Source organism: Octopus sinensis, linkage group LG20 (assembly GCF_006345805.1).
Source record: "Octopus sinensis linkage group LG20, ASM634580v1, whole genome shotgun sequence".
NCBI lineage: Eukaryota > Metazoa > Mollusca > Cephalopoda > Octopoda > Octopodidae > Octopus > Octopus sinensis.
In genome coordinates this window covers 22,851,510-22,868,110 of record NC_043016.1, presented here as the reverse complement: position 1 = coordinate 22,868,110, position 16,601 = coordinate 22,851,510, and positions in this window count along the sequence as shown.

Here is a 16,601-nt window from a genome sequence, read left to right as displayed (position 1 = left end):
GTTTTCCAAACTTCAGGTGGGATTTCATCCAAACCAGCTGCCTCTCTGTTCTTTAATGGTTTTAGGACTGCTTCCAGTTCATCTACAGAAAACTCCCCAAGCAGTATGTTGTGATAATGATGAACGATCTTTTTAATTTCAAAGTTAGTAATTTCAGGAGGTTTACCAAATATGTCTTTAAGGCAGCAACTTCACTTTGAGTTGTTCAACTTCACTTTCTGCTTTCAGTTTAGATTTTGAGCAGCTCTTTCTTCTGCTTTCTTTCTTTACAATATTCCAGGCCATAGATGGTTGTTTACTGTCAATGGAAACTTTGACATTGTTTTTGTTTTTGTATATAAAGATCTTGCTCTTTATGATGTTCCATGGCTAATTTATTCCCTACTTTAGTTAACTGCTTTAGGTTTGATCATGTAGGGTTTGTTCTTTTCCATTTAGAAATCTCTCTGCATGTTTCTCTCTTTTTAATAACAGCTGCAGTTTCTCAGGGAACTCAACGTTTAACTTTTGGTTTCAGAGGGATATACTCATCCTCTGCTTGCTTTTGTGCAGCAACAAAATTTTCCTACTCTATGTTGGGAGTGATGATGGTTTCAGAAGTATTTTGTAGGGCTTCATATTTGTTTCTTAATGTAATTACAAATTGATCGCATATATCAGGATTTGCTAGAGATAGCACTTACATTTGGTTTCAGGCTTTTTGTTTGATCTTAGACTGAGATGAATTTTAGCTGGTATTATCCTGTGGTTAGAGGAAACATTATCAAATGTATCAAATGTGATGCAGTTCATGTTTGTCCATTTTTTGTCTAGGAATATATAGTCTAATTTTGCTTTTGTAGCATTTGGGTATGTGAGTGTCCACTGCTTGCCAGCTTGCTTTTGATATCTTGTGTTAAGACAGATGAGACCATTTCTAGATATGGATTCATGCAGATATTCTCTATTTCAATTTGTATTCATCCTTTGCAAGGTAAGCATACATAATCCCAGTGGGACTACCATGTGGGTAGGAAGCAAGCTTCTTACCACACAGCCATGCCTGCTAATCTTTTGTTAGATGAAAATTCCATTTGCATTATTTGACCAATTCTAGAGAAACAAGTAGCCAGTCTGTTTATATACACAGCAATTGCAGCAGCCTCAGAGAACTGGGGTAACTAATTTGCCTATTATATGTATTTAACAGTTTATTTTATATATCAGCAGCCTGTTGATGGAGATCTCTGTCCACACAATATCATGATATGACATAATATATGTAAACTTACATAGCAGACATATCTCTTTTATCTTTTACTTGTTTCCATCAGTAGAATTTGCGGCCATGCTACAGCACTGTGTTGAAGAATTTTTAGTTGAATGAATCAATCCCAGTACTTTGTTTTTTTTCTTTTTAAGCTTGGTGCTTATTCTATTGATCAGCTCAAGGCTGTAGTGGAAGACATTTGCCCAAGGTGCCATGCTGTAGGACTAAACCCAGAACCATGTGGTTGAGAAGCAAGCTTCTTATTGCACAGTCATGATATATCATCATCAGCAGCAGCATTTTAATGTACAGTTTTTCATCCTTACATAGGTTTAATGGAGTTTACTGAAGCAAATTTTCAATGACCAGACACCCTTCATGTTGCCAGTCTTCACCTGTTTCCAAGCAAGGTAATATTTCTCTATGGCCAGACATGCACTTGTTGAGTATTGGAAAGGAATGACATTGCTTGTATGAGAGTGACACTCAAACATAAACATATGCACACACACACACAGTACACAGTACATTGAGCTTCCTTCAGTTTCTTTCTATAAAATCCATTTACAATGCTTTGGTTGGTTTAGGGCTATAGTTGAACACAATTGTCCAAGGTGCTACACAGTGGGTTTGAACCTGAAACCATGTACTTGCAAAGCAAACTTCTTAACCATATATACCAATGTGTGAGTGTATATGTGAGTGTGTGTGTGTGTGTGTGTGGCAACGGATATTGATTTGTTTGCATCCCTGTAATGTAGCAGTTCACCAACCAGAGAATGATAAAAATCAGGACCGAACATAAAATAAATAGTAAGTTAATTTGATCTGCTAAATCCTTCAATGAGGTGCTCCAGCATGACTACATCCAATGACTACTGTACAAAGAAACAAGTAAAAGAATAAAATAATATCAAATTCACTTTATTCTTCTCTTGATAAAATTTTATCAGCATTGCAAGATAATAAGACCGCATCGACAACTTAACAGTTTTTACCATAGCTTTTCTTATCTTGGTTGCTATCATATCTGCCTGTTCTCTATTTTCTTCTCTCTCTCTCTCTCTCTCTCTCTCTCTCTCTCATCTCCCACACTCTCTCTCTTTCCCAATCTGTCGCCTGTGCTCTCTCTAATATATATCTACATATATATTCTTGTGTATGTAGGTGTGTTAAATTAAGCTAGTTTACGAACAACAATGGAATATTTACTCATAGGCTGATTAAACTCTGGTTTCAAATTTTGGCCCAAGGCCAGAAATTTCGAGGCAGGGGTTATGTTGATTACATTGCCCCCCCCCCCCAGTGTTCAACAGGTGCTTATTTTATTGACCCCAAACAGATGAAAGGCAATGTTGACCTTGGCAGAATTTGAACTCAGAATGTAAAGGGGACGAAATGCCACCAAGCATTTTGCCTGGTGTGTTAACAATTCTGCTAGCTTGCCACTTTAGGATGATTAAATATTTAGAGTCAAATTAATCATTAAGTTTCACTTACTGGCTTATTCAACCAGTTGAATGAATGTATGTATAGATGTATATATATATATATATATATTTGTGTGAGTGTGTGTGTGTGTACAAGTGTGTGAGTGTGTGTGTGTACAAGTGTGTGAGTGTGTGTGTGAGTGAATGTGTGTATCTGTATGTGTAAGAGTGTGTGCATGTGTGTGTGTGTGTGTGAGTGTGCATGTGTGAGAATGTGTGTGTTTGTGTGCGTGTGAGTGAGTGTGTGTTGTGTGTGTGATCATTTGTTAGTGTCTGAAATATTTTCTGGTCCTGAAGAAAAGGGCCCGGTTTGGGAATGAGCTACGAACTATGTTAATGATGTATTATCACCAAGTGAGATCTTATATAATAGTAATTTTGAGTGTCTGTCAGGGCAGTAGCTGAGTGCTACTCTGATTTAGGGATGTTGTGTGGTGGTGGTGGTGGTGTTCGTTTGATAGGAGTAGCACTTGAGCATTTTTGTTATTAAAAAGAGATGAGGTTGGCACGGTCCTACTAGCGGATGCTCCAAGGTCTCAGTTTATAGAATCAATACAGATTTAGTATGTGATGTCAAAGCTTTGTGTGGATAATGCACAGTTGGAGAAGGTTAGGGTGGAATGAACTGTGCTATGGTGTATGTAGCAAATGTAGGTCACTGACGCACAGAAGGAGACAAGTAGAAGAAAATTGAACCCTGAAGTAGACCAAAACTGACTGAGTATGTGAAGAACTTCTTGAAGCCCACATGCAAGAAGTTTTGATAGGGTATTTGTATGCTAGACACAGTTCAAGGCTTTGCTGATGTCTACAATAACAACATTGCTTCATTAAACTTTTCTAAATCTAGCGCCTGTTGGTGAGTGACATGAGAATAGGTCTCCTCCAGAATGCATTTCAAAAATATATAGGTGCAGGCATAGCTATGGGGTTAATAAGCTTGCTTCCCAACCATACAGTCTTGAGTTTAGTTCCACTGCACAGCACCTTGGGCCAACCAATGCCTTATAAATGGATCTGATGATCAGTTGCAGGGGTGGCTGTGTGGTAAGTATTTTACTTACCAACCACATGGATCTGGGTCCAGTCCCACTGCATGGTACATTTGGTAAGTGTCTTCTCCTATAGCCTCAGGCTGACCAAATCCTTGTGAGTGGATTTGGTAGACGGAAACTGAAGGAAGCCTGATGTATATGTGTATGTGTGTGTCTCCATAACTTAGTGGTTTGGCATAAGAGACTGATAGAATAAGTCCTGGGGTAAATTTGTTTGACTAAAGGCGGTACTCCAGCATAGCTGCAGTCAAATATCTGAAACAAGTAAAAGAATCTCCGAAGAGGCCTTATGATATTTTGTAAATGTCTCATTTATATCTATATATTGACCTACCATAAAGGGCTAATATTGGTAAAATGAGACATACTTATCTACATGGCCGAAACAGCTGTAAGATGTAATCTATACTTATATTTATATTTACTTATATTTATATTCTCTTTTATATATATTCTACTTATTATACAACATTACTTTTTTATGTACATTCATTTATGTACACTGATTTGTTCTGCTTTTATATCTAACCATACAGTCTCTTATGTGGTTGTTTAATAAAGTATGTGATTGAGTATTATCTGGTAATTGATATTTGATTTAGATGTATTTCTCCATTTTCTTATCTTGTATATATATATATATACGTATAGTGGATAAAAAGTTCAAATCAGGTAGACTACGATTAACACATATGGGTTTAGTTAAGATAAAATAAGAATTGTCCAGACTGAAACATATATTGATATATTACAGATATAAAAATATAGGAATATAAAAATATATGAATACTAAAAATATTCATGGACATATAGATATATAAACATAATGATAATAGGATATGGATAAAAATAATAATGGAATATAAATAAAAGACGTTTTTAAAAAAATTAAAATAAAGTATAAAGAAAGTGACAAGCATTAAAAAGAGTTTTGAGTTACATGTTAGAAGAAAATATAGTGTTCCAACAATTGTTTCTGGAGTTCATTCATCCGAATTACAGATGAATCTTAAGATTTATTTCCAGAGAATACTCCCTTCATCAGGGAAAAATTATGTTTATGCTAGATATGCATTCAGTTCTTTACAAAGGTATAAGAAAATTGGATGCCTTTACGAAAGAGCAGACATAGCTATGCAAATTGTGGAAGTTTTTACAAGGGCTGATGGGAGTAAAATTGCTCTATTGAGTACTTCTCATAGATTACAATAATAGAAAAACAAATTTTAGGCATTTCTACCAAAAACATTCCTATACTATTCAGGGACACATATATGGAATTCCTTCTACATGAGACTACTAAATTCATAAACAGATTAAGATGGACAGCTTTCTTTTACAATGCTAAATCCAAACAACCTAATGAAAAGGACAATTATAATTTAAAATCATACAAAAAAAACCCTCCTTCAAACCTAGCATTGGTTAATTTTGAAAAAAAATTTAATGCACCCCATAAAAACCTTAAAGTTCTCTAAGCACATCAACTCCTTGTAGAAAATGCTCTCAGGAATTCAAAGATAAAACGATCACCTAATCTACATGTGTTCTCTGATAAAACAGGCAACACTTACTTACTGCCTTGTGATATCTATGATAAAATTATTTTGAAGTTTACCAACTATAAACATGCAAAGGATACAGCACTCAAGTATAATAGTAAAATACACTATAAACTTATCTCAAATTTGAACTTACAAGACAGAACTGAACTATATGTACCAAGAACCCCCCACTTTACGTTAAAAGATCATAAAACTAACTTCTGTTCGAAACCTACGAAATCTCATTTGGGATAAATATGCAAATGCATATTGGACAGAATAATGCCAGTGGTCAAAGATAATGTTTAACTCCCTCTATGGAACTCAACTGGGGATGTAATAATATGGTTCCATTGCCTCCCAAATAAGAAACATGCTTGTTTTATACAATTTGACATTTTGAACTATTATGCCACTATTTTTCCAATAGTATTGAACAAGGCATTGATATCTGCCCATGATTTTGCTAACATCCCTCAATCAAATATTGACATTATTTTGACAGCGAGAAAATCCTTAAATTTAGGACCATAATTGGATTAGAAGTGACTCGAGAATCTACTTCAACATCACTATGGGTTCGTCAGATTCAGCCCAGCTGACAGACCTTGTGGGCCCGTATCTCCTGTCTCAAATTAAGAAAAACTTTCCAAAAGTCTCTGGTGGGTTTTATAGGGATGACACACTCTTGGCAGTAAATGGTTTATCTTAACCAGAGATTGAGAGAATTAAGAAGGCATTAAGAAAATTTCTTTCGAATTTTTTAAATTTCAATATTATATTTGAGACTAATTTCAATATCATTTCAATATCGTATTTGAGAATTGTGTGTTGTTCTCCCGCTGGTGCCAGCTATCCTGAGGGAAACTTCGGAGGGAACCAGCTATAGATATATATAGATAGATATTATGTATGTATGCATGTCTGCATATGATTGTATATGTCCCCTTATTTTCATATCATTGGATGGTTGTAAATAAGCATTGCTATCACAGAAGCAATGTTATTCATTTCCAGTCATGGAAAGCATACTGGGCCATGGTAAAATATTACCTTGTTTGGAAGTGCATCTGGTTGTAGAAAATTTGTCTCAACAAATTTGTTTCACCTATGCAAGTATAGAAAAGTGGGCATTAAACAATGATGATGTTGATGATGATACACACACACACACAGCAGTTCGTAGAGCACCTCTGAGACATTAGACTCAGCAATGACACCCCATTTCTGCTTTACCAGTCATTCACTACAACACCTGTCTGTGTTCGGATTGTCTTTGCACAGGGGCCATCCAGACTCCCACCTTCACCATGAACAGGAATTAATCTTCTCTCTTCACTCCTTTGTGTCACATGGGCTCAACTCCTCTCCTCTCTTCATCTGACACTTCCTTTCTTCACTTCAAACCACCTTCTCCTTTCATTGATACCCCTCCAGCCACCCCACAATTCCACACACACTAGCACTGACCACTTCCCAGTACCCACACCATCACCTGCACACCTACACACCATCACCCACATATTACAGATGCACACATCCACACACATCAAAGCCACTAGCCCCTATCCACTCACACACTTACACATACACACACAAACCTTTGTTTTGGGATCACCAATACTTTATTATCTCCCCTTCTCTCTATCCGTCAAACATTTTTCTAACCAGTTGCCATGCTTGACCACTAAATCCACAAGTTTTCTTTTATTCTCTCTCTGCTTATTTTCTCTTATTCCTTTCAGTTGAAGAGCATAGGCTCGAAATGTAAAAGACTTTCTCATTTTCCCCCAGCATCAAACTAATATACATGCTTGTTGTTCATACACCTGTCTTTGGCTTTTGTTTTTCTGTAAATTTCAACTATATATAATTTACTAGGTTGTGGGGTGCATAAGGTAGTATCTTCCTGCATGAACTAATTTACTGTAGTTATTTTTGTTCATCTGACTGCATTAGAAGTCTTGGAATGTTTGGCACCACAAGTTCTTGGGCCAGCCTTTCACCTGTTTCCCTTCATCTTGTGTCCATATATAAGTACAGCCTTTATATGCTGAGTGAGTGGCTGGCACCATTTATGACTTGCTACATGAAACTGATACAGGTTCATGATGCTATCATTGTCTGATATTCGTTTTGCAGAAAGATTTCCTCATTTGCAATTCTACTCTCTAGATGACTTTGAGGATCTTCCATTGGCATCAAGAGTGGAATGTGTTCATCTTTTTGGTTATGCTGTCATTTTCCATATTTCCCCGCCATATGGAACTGTTGGTAGAACAGTTGAGGCTTCCTGTCATAACTGATGCTTGTTATTCAAATTTTGTGCATTTACTGGAAATGGTCCCAGATTTGCCTTTTCTATTGTTTACTTCACTTTTTATACTTCCATCACTACAGATTTCACTGCCTGCGAAGGAGAAATTGCCTAAATATTCCTCAATCTGTTGTCCAATAAAGATTGAAAGCTGAGGTATGCATTCATCGGTATCACTTTGGGATCTTTTTTCACTTTTAATTCTAGCTTGATTTTCCCCACTTGTTCTTTGTGCTTAATAGTTCTGGCAGCTCAGCTCTTGTTTCTGCCAGAAATGTATTGTCATCAGCAAAGTGCAGTTCATAAAATCTTTTCATTTCACTGCACTGCATCCCTTCAGAGCCAGTATTGATTGCTCAGCTTCCTTATCAAAATGTCAATTACTGGCAGGAGGAGAAGCAATAAGAATATGTAGATGCCAGCAATGATACTAAAGTTTTCAGTCAGGCCAGTGTCTGACCTGATACAGCAGCAACTGAAGTCTTCTTAGAGATTCTTGAAACCCTCTCAGACACCAGTAATAATGCTGAGTTTACAGTCTGGCCAGTATATGTCTTGATACGACAGGGCATGTACTTCTCATAGATTCTCAAATATAATGACATATTGTTGAGGGATGCTGTTTCCATAGTGATTCTCAATTGATGCTGTCAAAGGCACAATATCTCTCAATATTAAAATTTGTACAGTTCAAGAGTAGCTGGAATGAAATCTTACTTATTCCTCCTGCTGTTTTGTATGAATGCCTGTCAAATCCTGTTTGTAACACAATGTGGAAAAATTCACCTGGTAGAAGAAGCAATGTATTTACTAATAATTGCTTACTAACCAGTTACAGTCTACCAAGTTTCTGGAAGTGTCATAATGGTCCACCTTTCTGATCAGAAGATATAGATAGATAGACAGATGTATGTATGCGTATATGTATGTATGTATGTATGTATGTACGTATGTATGTATGTATGTATGTATGTATGTATGTATGCATGCATGCATGTATGTATGTATGTATGTATGTATGTATGTATGTATGTATGTATGTATGTATGTATGTATGTATGTACATATGTATGTACATATGTATGTATATATGTATGCATGCATGCATGTTATTGTTCAGTTTTATTTCAAAATTTCTTGTTAATAGAAAAAAAAAAGTTTCTAACCTAGATCCAAGGCTTCTTCATTGGAATTTCAACACCAACAACAGGGTATTTATGTTTGTATGTATGTATACGTGCAGATTTGTATGTTTTATGTATGTATTCTCAAGCATATAGTTGAATATCTAGACATGCTCATATATATTTAAATGATAAACTTTTGCAAAGTTTTACAGATTTTTACAATTACAGTCTAAGTCTTAGAATTAGCTTTCTTCTTTCTGGTTTTGAGAAGTCTAATTTCTCAAGATTGATATTTAGGCAGTGTGTTACATATCCCAGGCCCCAATAATTGTAGGTATAAACCTGAATTCGTAATCAAGATAGAGTAACAGCAGGCTTCTCAATAGTTCAGCATAGGTATTCTCTTTTTCACTTATCTTCAGCTTTATGTATGTATGTATGTATGTATGTATGTATGCATGTATGCATGCATGCATGCATGTATGTACATACAGATGTTTGTTTCTAATTATTCTAATTCTTCTGCGGTGGAAAGACTTGGTTTCTAACAAAGTTACAAAGCTCCATCATTGGAATGTTGATAACAAAAGCAATGTCACATTTTAAACTTGAAAATATTCTTTCATATTTTTCTGCTCCCCTTACAGATAATATGTGTAATGTGCTTGAATTTTTTTTCTGAAAAACCAAACTTATCCGGATTGTCATTCAGGCATCTACTCACAAAACCAAGTGTACCAATTATGAGTGATAGAAATGTAAATTTACAATCTGGATATACAAAGGTGGGCTGAAAAGTTCATAGGCTGACTATGAAAGAGTAATGTTAGAGCTGTGAAATCTTACATGTATTTATTTAAAACTCTTCTTATTAATAACTGCATTATTTCTTTCTAGGTAAACTGACATCTGACTGTTCAAAGAAGACTTCAAAAGTAACCAGTAGAGATTTCTCTTAAAAATGGACAAAATTTGGCATTGTGGTGTTGTCAAGTACCTGCAAGAAAAGGGTTTAGCTCCCATCGACATTCATAATGATATGGTTGCTACATTAGGGGACGACACTCCAGCTTTATTAACAGTGCAAAAGTGGGTAGCTGAATTTAGGAGGAGAAAGGAGAGTCTTGAAGGTGACCCAAATCTGGACATCCTGCATCTGCCACCACTGAGGAAGACATTGATCGTGTTCACCACTGAGGAAGACATTGATCGTGTTCACCACATGGTAACGGATTGCTGGTGATTGACTATAAACCAAATAGCCAATGCTATTCCGTGAGAGAGTTGAGAATATTCTGCACAATAAATTTGGTATGATGATGATCTCTGCTCAGTGACTACTGTCTATGTATGAAAATAATGTTCTCTTGTATTCCTCATCAATTACCACTAGTTTCTTAAACATATGCTTGTAAAAGATGGTTATCATTGTTTTATTTCCCTCCAATCATCTTTACCCAGAAGAACTTGGTCCAAAATGTTGGCTGCTCCATATCTTGCAGCAATTTCACTGTACTTTTTCTGTCACTTTATATCATCATCATCATTTAATATCTGTTTTCTATGCTGGCATGGGTTATATGGTTTGACTGGAACTAGTAAACTGGAGAGCTGCACCTGGATCCAGTTGTTTGTTTTGGCTTGTTTTCTATGGCTGGATGCCCTTCCTAATGCCAACAGAGTGTACTGGGTGCTTTCTATGAGTCACTGGCATAGGTGCTTTTTTTCTTGTCACTGATGTGTCTTCTCATTAACAACAAATCACCAGTAGTCTCAATCACCTGAGACTTCTGATAAAGGTGGTGAGTTGGCAGAATTGTTAGCACACCGGGCGAAATGCTTAGTGGTGTTTCGTCTGCCGTTATGTTCTGAGTTCAAATCCCACTGAGGTCGACTTTGCTTTTCATTCTTTCGGGGTCGATAAATTAAATACCAGTTATGCACTGGGGTTGATGTAATCGACTTAATCCCTTTGTCTGTCCTTGTTTGTCACCTCTGTGTTTAGCCCCTTGTGAGCAATAAAGAAATAAGAAGTCTCAGTCACCTGTCATTACATCCACACACACACAGTGCTTCCTTTCTCCACTTGGATCATTTGCTCCCTCTCCTCTGAAATTTGCATTTTCATGTATCTCCTGTACAACAAGAAACCTGATCTGCTCTGGCCCTCTCTCTCATACTTTTGCCACTCATCTAACACAAGTTGCCCTTCCCGTCCCAAGAATCTGTAGTTTTATTACATGTTTTTAAATAAGAAAAATGTACTTATAAATAACAATTATTGTATAAATAAACAATACAATAGAATGTACAGCAATAAACTGGTTTTATTAAGTATTATGTATAGCATTTACCTTGGGGATCAGATGTCTTGAGGATGCTGATGGAGGTGGAAGAGAAAGGCTGAACTGGAGAACTGAATCTTATTCACTGATTTTTGCTCTTTTTACCATGCTTTCCTCACTTTCATCTGCAGGTGTTTTTGATAAAAAACCCCTTTCATCCTCACTTTCAGAGTGTTTCTTGAATGAGTTAGGCATGTGTCATTAAATAGCGCCATTGCATGCCCAGTTGCAACCTTTTCTGTGTGTTTCTTTTGAATAAAGTCTGAAAGTTTCTCCCACATTCCCAATATTTGCTTTATCGTACTTGTAGAGATAACCTCCTCTCTGTCACCTATTTCCTGCAAAACCTCTGTATGCTGCTGCATCTTCTAGCTCCTTTAGTTCTTCTGTTGTCAGTTCCTCAGAGTGCTCCTCGATGAGCTCATTGATATCACCTTTATCTACATCCAGACCCATGGACTTGCTGAGGAATGCAGTCTTCTCCACCAGTGCCACTTTGGGTTTGAGTCTTTCAAAGTCTGTTTCAGACACAACCTCATGCTACAGCTTCTTCCACACAGAGGTCAAGGTCCTCTTTGTAGCACCCTGCCAGGCCATATAGATAATTTTGAGACATAGTGGTCTTTCCAGAACTCTCTAAGAGTGAGGTTTGTGCTCTCTGTCACCTCAAAGCAGTGGCGGAACAGGTGCTTGGTGAAGAGCTTCTTGAAATTAGAAATCTCATGTTGGACCATGGGCTAATGGATAGGGGTAGTGTCGGGTGGAAGGTAGAGAACCTTTATACACTTGAACCCTTCGAGGATGTCATCTTTGAGTTTAGGGCTTGCAGGAGTAGGTTATTTTCCTGGAGATACTTCTTAACATCAATACCAAAGACCAAATTCACCCGCTCCACTGATAACTATCTGGTGACCCACACCCTTGGAGTTGCCCTGTACATAACCTGCAGTTTTTCTTTCAGAATCTTATGTGACTTAATGGTTCTTTCCGAATGATAAACAAGCAGTGGCTTAATCTTGCAGTCGCTGCTCGCATTGGTGCACAGTGTGAAGGTTTGCTTATCCTTCATGGGTTTGTGACCTGGTGTCCTCTTCTCCTCTACCATTATATAAGTCCTTTTTAGCATCTTCCATAAAGGTCCTATCTTGTCACAGCTGAAGACTTGCTGGGGGATGTATTCTTTGGCTGCTCTAATTCCGGCAAAAGATTTGAGGTAATCTTCAGCTGCCTTCATATCCGCGCTCACTGCCTCACCATGACTGATAAGGGGGTGAATGTCGGTCCGCTTTTTAAAATTCTTGAACCAGCCCCAGCTAGCTTTAAATGACTTACCTGGCTCCTTGTCCATAAGAGTGCCTGGTGTCTGCTGCAGCAAATCAATGTAAATAACTCATGCCTTCTTGCAGATTATAGCCTCGGTTATGGCATCTCTTGCAAGCTGCTTCTCTGTCAACCACACAATCAGCAACTTCTCCATGTTTTCAGGGTGAGATGTCTCCTGTTTAGAAATTATTTTAACACCCTTGGTTGGCGTTATAGCCTTTATTGACTCCTTCTGCATCAGTATGGTGCAGGTCATAGAAGTGCTATGCTCGTACTGCTTTGCCATGTCAACTATATGCATACCTTGGTAATGTTTTTTAGATAATTTCTTTCTTTAATTCAATGCACATCATCTGCTTCTTCTTCTCACCACTGTTCTTCGTACTCACTTTCTTCAGACCCATGGTTGGAAAAACGAAGTTTTGCAAAATAGTTGCAAGCACAACACTGATGATTCTGAAGCCTGCAATGACTAAGTATGCATTTTACCACCTGTTTAGCTAATGATCCACTATTGATTTTCGCGCTTGTTAACGCACATGTCTGTCTAGTTTTCCATATACTAATGATCTTCACACTTGCTAATGTGCAGGTCTATCTAGCTATTGAGTGAGACACGAGATGCTGGGCAGATGTTACAGTGTTCACGGTGGAGTTTGCTACGCCAACTAGCAGTGGGGTATCTGAAGCTGGCTCGTAACCCGAAGTTTAGCTCGCAACCCAAAGCAAAAGATCGGCCGAGAGATGGCTCTATCTTGAAAAATTCGTTAGTTGGGATACTTGTAAGTTAAGGTACACACTGTATATATATACACTCTGTCGAGTATGCACACTGACATTACACATCCATCGGATCATACTGCTTCATTCCTTGCGAGCTTACGCATGTCCTCAGCAGTTACAGCCCATGTTTCACTGCCATGTAGTATGGCTGTTCATATACACGCATCATACAGTCTATCTTTTACTCTGAGCGAGAGGCCCTACATATATATTTATTTATATAGGCAATAACGGAGGAATTCAAGACAGGATGCCCCTGGGAGCTCCTCTATGCTGATGACCTTGCTCTAATTGCTGAGTCACTATCAGAACTGGAGGAGAAGTTTCAGGTGTGGAAACAAGGATTAGAATCGAAGGGCCTTAGAATCAACCTAGCCAAAACCAAAGTCCTAATAAGTAGGAAGGTGGACCAATCACAAACGGTTTCAGGTAGATGGCCCTGCTCGATCTGTAAAAAAGGTGTAGGTAGAAACTCTATAAGGTGCACCAAGTGTAAGCTATGGACACATAAGAGGTGCAGCAATGTCAAAGGAAGGCTAACTAGGAAAATAGTTTTTGTCTGTGGCAGATGCTCAGGAGCAATAAACACTGGAAATGTGCAGAGACCAACTTCTACCACGTTCCAGGGAGACAAACTAGAAGTAGTTGATAGCTTCCACTACCTAGGTGACCAAGTCAGTAGCGGGGGTGGGTGTGCTGAAAGTGTAACTGCTAGAGTAAGAATAGCCTGGGCAAAGTTTAGAGAGCTCTTACCCCTGCTGGTGACAAAAGGCCTCTCGCTCAGAGTTAAAGGCAGACTGTACGATGCATGTGTACGTACAGCCATGCTACATGGTAGTGAAACATGGGCCGTGACTGCTGAGGATATGCGTAAGCTCGCAAGAAATGAAGCCAGTATGCTCCAATGGATGTGTAATGTCAGTGTTCATAATCGACAGAGTGTAAGTACCTTGAGAGAAAAGTTGAACCTAAGAAGCATCAGTTGTGGTGTGCAAGAGAGACGTCTGCACTGGTATGGTCATGTGACGAGAATGGCTGAAGATAGTTGTGTGCAAAAGTGCTACACCCTAGCAGTTGAGGGAACCTGTGGAAGAGGTAGACCCAGGAAAACCTGGGATGAGGTGGTGAAGCATGACCTTCGAACTTTAGGTCTCATCAAGGAAATGACTAGAGACCGAGACTTATGGAAGTATGCTGTGCGTGAGAAGACCCGGCAAGACTAGTGAGGCCATAACCCGTGGCCTCTACCTGGTATGTAGCCAGTCGACTTATACATACCTTTCCTTCTTGGGACACAAAACTCCACTTGTGAAGACCCGTTGAGGCAAGTGAAAATCAAAAAATCAAAAAATCAAAATCAAATCAGATATCATAAAGCAGAACCAAAATCAAAGTCGATCAACATCAATGGAAATTGCAGCGAACCATCCGATTGTGGCCGTTGCCAGTGCCACCCCGACTGGCCTCCGTGCCGGTGGCACGTAAAAGCACCATCCGTTCGTGTCCGTTGCCAGCCTCGCCTGGCCCCCGTGCCGGTGGCACATAAAAGCACCATCCATTCGTGGCCGTTGCCAGCCTGGCCCCCGTGCCGGTGGCACATAAAAGCACCATCCGTTCGTGTCCGTTGCCAGCCCCGTCTGGCCCCCGTGCCGGTGGCACGTAAAAGCACCATCCGTTCGTGTCCGTTGCCAGCCTCGCCTGGCCCCCGTGCCGGTGGCACATAAAAGCACCATCCGTTCGTGTCCGTTGCCAGCCTCGCCTGGCCTCCGTGCCGGTGGCACATAAAAGCACCATCCGTTCGTGGCCGTTGCCAGCCTGGCCCCCGTGCCGGTGGCACATAAAAGCACTATCCGTTCGTGTCCGTTGCCAGCCCCGTCTGGCCCCCGTGCCGGTGGCACGTAAAAGCACCATCAGTTCGTGGCCGTTTGCCAGCACTGCCTGGCACCTGTGCAGGTGGCACGTAAAAAGCACCCACTACACTCGCGGAGTGGTTGGCGTTAGGAAGGGCATCCAGCTGTAGAAACACTGCCAGATCAGACTGGGCCTGATGCAGCCTTCTGGCTTCACAGACCCCAGTTGAACCGTCCAACTCATGCTAGCATGGAAAACGGACGCTAAATGATGATGATGATGACTGCTCTATAACTTAGAATGTATTTCTTTATTGGATTTATGTTCTACCAATAATATATACATATACTCAATCACACGAACATATATATTAATCACACCTACTCAGTGAAAAAGTGCTTTTGCTGACATTGAAAGTATTTATGACAGGAGAAGACCACTGGAAAAAAACAAAAATGTGGGGATATGATCAAATCATAAGATGTTGGAATCTACAAAATGGGAGTTATAAGATTAGATGCTGCAATAAGTCATCCTCTGAATTGAATTGTCTAATTCTACTATATATATATTCCTGAATTTTATTTAATTTGCTTTGCGGAAAGGACTGTTTCAATGAAGTCGCGTCTTGTCCTTACCTTTGAAATGCTGAGAAGATGAAACAGGGACAACTGAAGAAGGGGAATATTCCTTGTGTTTTATGTCTTGTACTCTGATTTTTCGTTGTTTGAAAAAAAGTTCGTTTCCATGTTTTTGTTTTTATGTTTTCGTTTCTCATTGTGTTCAATGTTGTTTTGATGTCCTGTACCCATATATGCAAGTATATTTACATATAGATGTAGGTATGTACATATATGTATGTATCTCCTTGTCCTGTCTCTCACTGTTATATATTTATTTTTCAACTGTTTATATATAATTTTTTTTTTACTGTTTATATGTTTGTACTGTCGTTACCGTCTTGCTTTTTTTACCATTTTTTACCCCTCTGCGAAAAGATCTCAGAATTTTAATTGATTTGCTTTTCGCAGGAAGGAAGTTTCTTCGAAGTATACGTCTCGCTTTTATCCTTTGAAACGTAGAGTAGATGAAACCTTAGCGACTGAAGAAGGGGATTTTTCGTTGTGCTTATTGTCCTGTATCTCTTTTTTTCTTTTTTGCTTGTCCTGTTCCTTGGTTTGTGTCTATGTTTTTCGTCTCTCTATGTGTTCGACGTCTTTTTGGTGTCCTGTACACATATATGCGTGTATATGTACATGTAGAGGTAGGTACGTACATATATGTTTATATATATGCATATGTTCTATTTTATTAACATATATATATATATATATATATATTATCATCATCATCATCATCATCATCGTTTAGCGTCCGCTTTTCATGCTGGCATGAGTTGGACGGTTCAACTGGGGTCTGGGAAGCCAGAAGGCTGCACCAGGCCCAGTCTGATCTGGCAATGTTTCTACAGCTTGATGCCCTTTCTAACGCCAACCACTCCATGAGTGTAGTGGGTG